Source organism: Schistocerca cancellata, chromosome 5 (genome assembly GCF_023864275.1).
Source record: "Schistocerca cancellata isolate TAMUIC-IGC-003103 chromosome 5, iqSchCanc2.1, whole genome shotgun sequence".
In the NCBI taxonomy this organism is placed as follows: Eukaryota; Metazoa; Arthropoda; class Insecta; order Orthoptera; family Acrididae; genus Schistocerca; species Schistocerca cancellata.
In genome coordinates, this window is record NC_064630.1 from 737217807 (window position 1) to 737225746 (window position 7940).

At 44.6% G+C, this 7940-nt stretch overlaps 1 pseudogene; it reads left to right on the forward strand.

Annotated features, from left to right (window-relative positions):
- Positions 1–7203: 7203 nt before the first annotated feature.
- Positions 7204–7321, forward strand: LOC126189905 (5S ribosomal RNA; annotated as a pseudogene).
- The last annotated feature ends 619 nt before the right edge of the window (positions 7322–7940 follow it).

Here is a 7940-nt window from a genome sequence, read left to right on the forward strand (position 1 = left end):
CTCAAACTCCCATCACATTCCGACAGCACTGTTCCATTAGCTAGAACGTTGTATACTCCTCCACCCATTACTGACTAGGTGAAGAGCTATTACAGGGAGAAAAATAGCACGCTAACGTACAGAAGAAAATTCACAGCCATGTAGAGTATACGTGGACCGTAAAAAGAAACTCAGAAGCGTAACACCTACAATTCATCGATGTGGAATAACTGTCTATAAATATCCACCTGTGCATGTACTAATTTCGTTTGTCGTATTCCAACGATTACTACGCTACAAACACGACACTATACTGGTGTCAGAGTCTTCGTTGAAATACATACATACCTACATACAGCACAATGACTCTTTCTGTCCTCGTTATTTTTGTAATATCCAATGTAGTAAAGCTACAAACTACAAAAACTTCGCTAACGTCACCTGGTAGAGAAACCCGTAAGATTTTAAAACGTCTCTCTATTCCGATATATTGAAAACAAATACCGTCTGCGTGTTGACATCTTGCACATGAGGTGACCCCGTTAAATATACATGTACTGATCCATTAGAAAAGGTGGCCAGTGATGGAAGTCACTTCCACAGACCGGTGTAAAGTTTTTTCGCCTGTACTGCAGGAAGACTAAATCCCTTAGACTATCAGTGACAATAGAGGGTTCTTGTGTTCTTATTTCTAAGATGTCTGATGTGACTACAGCTCTGTGCATTGCCATACATTTTGTTTTTCTACCATGACTTTGACGTCTGTGTCAGGTGCTAAAACGACATTAACACGTTTCGATCTATTGGCTCTCACAGGAAACTAGACTTGACATGGTGTAAGGTATCTTGCTCCCACTACACACAGGGTGATTGAAATTAAAGACAAAGGCAGCGTTTCTTATTGACAAAAATGTGGATGACATCACAAGATATGGAAACTGGAACAGCTCGCAACATTGAGGAGCGTTTTCAGACGGCTGTCCGAATGTGATTATATCCATAGCGAAGAGAACAAGTGCAATGATTCCTCACATTGGTGGTGCATGGTTGCACCCAGGTATGCGGTCACAGTTTCGGTGTTCTAGATGTGGTCATCCTGACCCCGAAACCTTCAGAAACTGCGTCTTCCATTTTCATGGCTTACAGTGGATAACATGTGGAACAACGAGATATTCTACAGATCTTAAATCCATAGAGTACGTATAGTATACACCATCACTCGTCACTCTCACTGGCGGAGCACTGTAATGATTTTTATACACCGAGGCGAGCATGTAATTACCCACATTACTCCACATTATTGTCGTCTTTCTTCAATTTTACATATTTTCCACCCATTTTCGTAATTTTACAAGGTTTTCCGTAATTTCAACGCATTTCAGTCTATTACTTGAGCTCCAAACCACCACTCTCGGCGATTTGTTACGTCAACAGACCGTCTCATCTAGTCGATATCGTGATGCTACCAGCCAGTGATATTTCAGCATGGTTGTCAATTTGTATTACATTGCGAATGCTATATACAAGTCGAACCCTGTTACACTGCCAACCTCACCTGACACAAAAACTGTATCTTAGTGTAAGAAGTAGCCATCAGCAGAGAGGAGGTGCAAAAACTGCGTTCCTTTGCCGAAACACTTTATAAATTCGGTAAGGATTTATTACGATTGGTCGTCTTTCCCTATATGGCTGGGTGTTACAAAGTGTTCTTGCATTCGTAGGTTAAAGTCGGAGAATGAAAGATCTCCCCAATACTTTTCATTATTACCACGCCAACAAACAAATCATATCCGAAGCAGCGCTCGGCCCTCTATTACGAAACGAGCTGCCCCGTCATTGGGCCTATCAGCTAAGGATCCCGAGGAAAACGCTAAATAGTCTCTTTATGCATCTTGTAACTGTTCCTCTGTCTTTAACCAACTCTCCCTGCAACATTGTCTCCGATTTAATTTGGAACTGACCAGAAATAGGAGGGCACTACACTTGCCAAATTTTACTTCTCTGAGGGAACAGAATGATCTGAGTTCGAAGTAATGGCTACACTTCGATACTTTGCTTTTAGAAAGAGCATAACACATTTTCCAAACCTGCACAACCGATTGACGCTAGTGATATGGACCAATATTCTTATTCCAATAACGTAACTGCCATTCTGCGACGACTGTTCCGTACCAATCGTACACATGTCACCCATTCAGTTACACACGATCTCTCTAGATACATGCATGCTGAGGAGGTTACCATTCCTTATTGATGTATAGCAGATATGAGCATAATGCAATTGAGTGTGTTTTGGTGATATAACACAGGGTTATGAAGAAGAAGAAATGTGTGGTTTATGCATGATGGAGCTCCAGACGGAAGGAGATTTTTACGTAAATCACTTGTTCTATAATTTCTGTAGTATTGTTATAGCATTTGGATTCTTTACCTAGAAGGTATTGGAAAGAGAAAAATGATCGTAGTACATAATAACACACTCCTCAGGCTGCAAAGTTCTCCACTTAAACATGCTATAATGTTAAATCATGGAGGTTTCCGATATATTACTCGTGTGGAATGCAACGCTGTTAACACTCCAATGCAGGAAATATATTTCCAATACTTGATGTACATTCAACCTGCAAGTTTTCGATCCCATTTACTATGGTGAGAAACTTTAAGACGATAAAACTACTACCTTCTACACCAAAGGAGAAAGGAAACATAGATTCTTCGTGATAAATGTACTATATATCTTTTTGGACGTGTGTAGCGTCCACTGTTTACGTCAAATTATGGTTCGAAAATTATGCTATGTTCGTGTCGTTCCTATACAATAATTATGCACGAAACAACGACATCTTATGAGAAAACAGACAAATGTGTAGCAACGGTGTTTGACATATGAAATTACATGCCCTATTGCACAACTCCGTAAACAGAAGTCTCTTCCACACACAACAACTGTCAAGGAAACACACACATAGGGATTGCTGTACCTCACAAACTCCGGTCAGTGACTTAGAAACACTGCAGTTAGGGAACTGAAAACTCGATTTATGTCCAAGATATGGTAAGGAAATGGAATACTTCGCATACATCTTCGTATGCCTAGAAGAGGGTTCCGAAATAGATTTCCTATCGGTTTGTTCGACATGATTCATCACACATGCGGTGGAAGTTCTCTGCTGACTGGCTAGCTGTTAACGATCACAGGTAGGCAGTTCTCTGAGTCACACCAAGAGCATGCAGTTGTATACGAGTCGAACGCAAATTGTACCTAACAACTAATACAGTCCAAGTGAAAAAAGAAATAAAATGGTTAAATGAGCGATAAATGACCTGCAACAACATCCCAGCGTCCGTAGAATGCATCATCAGTCTACCTCGTTACAATCCCCTCTCAAACAATTACTCCGCGTACTTTCTGTCATCCTTTAACGCACATCCATGTCTATGTAGATGCAGATGGTTCTCTTTTCTGGGAAAGCATCGGAGACAATAATCAATCTGCATGTTTCCCTATTACCTCGGTAGACATTCTTAGCATGTTGTTAAAAATCATGCAGCAACTGTTCTGTAAGGCATTTGTTAGCTCACACCACATTGTTGTGATTGGTAGAGAGTACAGAGAATCACATTGTAAATGTGGTGTCACCGCCAGACACCACACTTGCTAGGTGGTAGCTTTAAATCGGCCGCGGTCCATTAGTACATGTCGGACCCGCGTGTCGCCACTGTCGGTAATTGCAGACCTAGCGCCACCACATGGCAGGTCTAGAAAGGCGGACTAGCACTCGCCCCAGTTGTACGACGACTTTGTTAGCGACTACACTGACGAAGCCTTTCTCTCATTTGCCGAGAGACAGTTAGAATAGCCTTCAGCTAAGTCCATGGCTACGACCTAGCAAGGCGCCATTAGCCTTACAGTGATTGTAATTAAAGTCTCATTTGTATCGTCAAGAGCGATGTACCACAATGATGGATTAAAGATGAGTATTAACTTAGCTGCATACTTTTCTCTATAGCATTCACAAAGTATCCTGTTTCAGAATTCGCGCCAGTCGGCGTGAGTTGACGCGTGCCCTTTCGGTAACCTCACCCTGTGTCTAGACTGTCTTGTCTAGACACAACAGTAAATACTGTTTGCTAGAATTCAAAACACTTAAACAGTATTGCGCAGGACGTAAAGTTTATAGTAGTTGCATGGGCGGACACAGTACATGCTTTTTTTAACATAATAAAGTGCCGGAACTAAAGTAAAATAACTTCTCTATTGGACAGCTGTTTGGGGTGTTTCTCTATTAAATATTGGACCAGCCGATGCTCGATAGTGGATCAACAGAGACTCTAAATACTCTATGTTAGAGTTTAAAACATTGAAACAGTCATACATAGAGGCAAGCACGCAATCCATTTTGTAATTATATGTTGCAGTCCCCAATCCTTTAGCTAAGGAGGACGTAAAGTTATCACAGTGATATGTCCAGAAACTTTATTAAAATGTGTGAGGGGATGTTGACAACATTTTGGTCAGACCGGCGCTTGTGATTCAACATACATAAATTTATTACTCTCAATTTGGTGGTCATTCATGTCAAACAATCTATTAGAACTGTCTTATCACTGTCGACGATCAGTTACACTTTCCCTGATTTCAGTGCTTCGATGCCTATTTTTCCTCATATTCTTCTTGCTGTCACACACTCCATAGGCAAGCGGAGGGATGGCTGCCGTATCCCAGCTGCACATTAAGCTAAAAAAAAAAAAAAAGTTCAGATGGCTCTGAGCACTATGGGACTTAACTGCTGTGGTCATCAGTCCCCTAGAACTTAAAGCTACTTAAACCTAACCAACCTAAGGACATCACACACCCCATGCCCGAGGCAGGATTCGAACCTGCGACCGTAGCGGTCGCGCGGTTCCAGACTGCAGCGCCTAGAACCGTTCGGCCACTCTGGCCGGCATTTAAACTACAACCCAAAGATTAATTTAGAAGCACCAGTGGTCGATAGTGTGGTGTCACCGCCAGACACCACACTTGCTAGGTGGTAGCCTTTAAATCGGTCGCGGTCCGTTAGTATACGTCGGACCCGCGTGTCGCCACTATCAGTGATTACAGACCGAGCGCCGCCACACGGCAGGTCTAGTCTAGAGAGACTCCCTAGCACTCGCCCCAGTTGTACAGCCGACTTTGATAACGAGGGTTTACTGACTACATACGCTCTCCTTTGCAGAGACGACAGTTTAGCATAGCCTTGAGCTACGTCATTTGCTACGACCTAGCAAGGCGCCATATTCAGTTACTATGTCTTCTGAAGAGATAATATTGTGACTCATGTACCGTCAAGAGCGACGTTCATCATTAATGGATTAAAGTTAAGTATGAAACTAGCTACCCCGCTTTCTGAATTCTAATTCCTTGTCATGTTCCAGACCTCACGTCAATATCGTTCTTCCCTCCTCACGCCAGCCTGCGCGAGCTAAAACGCGTGCATTACGGCCTCCTCTAGTAACTCGGTGTTAGCTCTTCTGCCAACACAACAGATAGAATACCAAAAAAACGGTACTTCAGGCAAATGCCGGGATGGTTCCTGTGAAAGGGCACGGCCGATTTCCTTCCCACTCCTTCCCTTGCGCTCCGTCTCTAATGACCTCGTTGCCGACGGGACGTTAAACACTAACCACCACCACCACCACAAAAACGGTACTAAACCAGCAGTTGGGTTTAGCGGAGCTGTGGCACTGGTAAGCTGAACATTAAACCCCATCTAGCGAGCCGTGCTGCTGTATACTCTCACCAGTCTGCTGTGGCGGTGAGTCAGAGAAACGTGGTCATAGCGGACAGTCAGAATCTTGCTCGTCAGGACGCGGGCAACTCCAAGCACCACCACGTCTCGAACAAATGACCTACCCACATCCACCATCAAATCAATAGTGTCACGTTTTCTTCCACAAGCTCCCGACTCGACGGCTTGCGCCAATCTGGCAGCAAACGCCAATCAGGACGCGGGCAACTCCAAGCACCACCACGTCTCGAACAAATGACCTACCCACATCCACCATCAAATCAATAGTGTCACGTTTTCTTCCACAAGCTCCCGACTCGACGGCTTGAGCCAATCTGGCAGCAAACGCCAATCAGGAAAGATTCTACTCTTTCCCACCAACAGCATGTCAAAGCCACCCTTGAAATCCTCGTTCCAGAATGACGTCAGTCACGGGACAATCAGAGCACATCTTCCTCGATAGTTTGTCCCAGAAATTCCCATCTGACGTCAGCAGGCGACAGGCGAACAAGACCGTAGTGTAACACTTCTGAATTTCCTGAGGCCAAACTACATTCCAAGACTTGTACTTTTCCACCAGAAATTGTGGTGTCCCAGCAAGCACTTCAAAGTGTTGCCTTCTATCACTTCAAGAGGCGAGTCGTGCCATAGGCCGCTAACCAAATCTTAGTGAAAAGGACCGGCAGGTTCCATAAGTTTACCTCGGTGGCCACTTGACCCACGAAAGCCAACACAGTGTTCAAGTGTCCACAACTCACTTACTGCATTCACAGCAGTGTGTGAGCTGTGCATTTCTCACGTATTGACAGACTGGAACTATTAGCCTTGGTGTTAGTCATGTAGGAACTCACTCATTGGTTGGAAACAGGCAGGTAATGTACTACACAACCTCAGGTGAGTCTCAAGTCGGGTCTGTGCCCTAGCTACACCAAAGAAGACCCCAGGGAGCGCTCTTGCTGCACTTCCCTTTAGAAAAAAAACAGTGACTGCCTGCCGACTGCTTTGCACCTTGTAGGAATATCCACAGTTGACAGTGCACAGGGCCCTGTACACAGGCACATCTGCCCCCCTGCTGAGTGTGTCTGACCAAAACCTTTTGCCTGCGTCAGGGCAATGGATCAGTGGTCAATTCCGTGGTCTGCGTACTTCCGTGTGATCAGCGACCTCACAGCTACTTGCCAGCCCACACTCTATCATGGCAGCAAGGTAGGGTCTGCCAAGCTGTCGCCATTGCTCACACACCGCCTTACGGATTGGCAAGTGGGTCGGGACATCGGTGAGCTTGTGAACGGGCCCAGTAGTCCACATTTCCGCAACTTTCGCCTCTTCGTTTCTCTTTGCTGCCAATACTTGTGTCACACGTTTCTCATAAGATTCTGAATGTAAAACACAAACATACAGATAATGTAACATAATGTAAAAAAAGTATATACACATACATAATGGAAAATAAGGCAACGACCTTGCCGCAGTGGATACACCGGTTCCCGTCAGATCACCGAAGTTAAGCGCTGACGGGTGTGGCCAGCACTTGGATGGGTGACCATCCGAGCTGCCATGCGCTGTTGCCATTTTTCGGGGTGCACTCTGCCTCGTGATGCCAATTGAGGAGCTACTCGACCGAATAGTAGCGGCTCCGGTCACAGAAAACCATCATAACGACCGGGAGAGCGGTGTGCTGACCACACGCCCCTCCTATCCGCATCCTCAGCTGAGGATGACACGGCGGTCGGATGGTCCCGGTGGGCCATTTGTGGCCTGAAGGTGGAGTGGATAATGGAAAATAAATAGTAACCCTCTTCTTTAGAATGTATCGTTTCAAGGAAAACATATATCTGCCTGACAACCTAAAAAATTTATTTTTAACATCACTAATTGAATTTGTTTGATTTATCTTTCGTGTCTCTAATATTTACAATCAGTCTGTTTACAAGTAAATTAATTACATGTCTACAACGTAAGTACGATGTAAAAGACTAAAACTAAACTCTGCCCGAATTGGACACGAAGGCCCTATGGTACCGAGCCGCACCCTTGTCGTCCTTAGCCCACAGGCGTCACTGGATGCGGACATCAAGCTCAATCAAGTAGCTCCTCATTTTGCCTCACAAGGGCTGAGTGCTCCCCAGTTGCCAACAGCGCTCGGCAGAATGGATGGTCACCCAGCCCGACAGCGCTTAACTTCGGTGA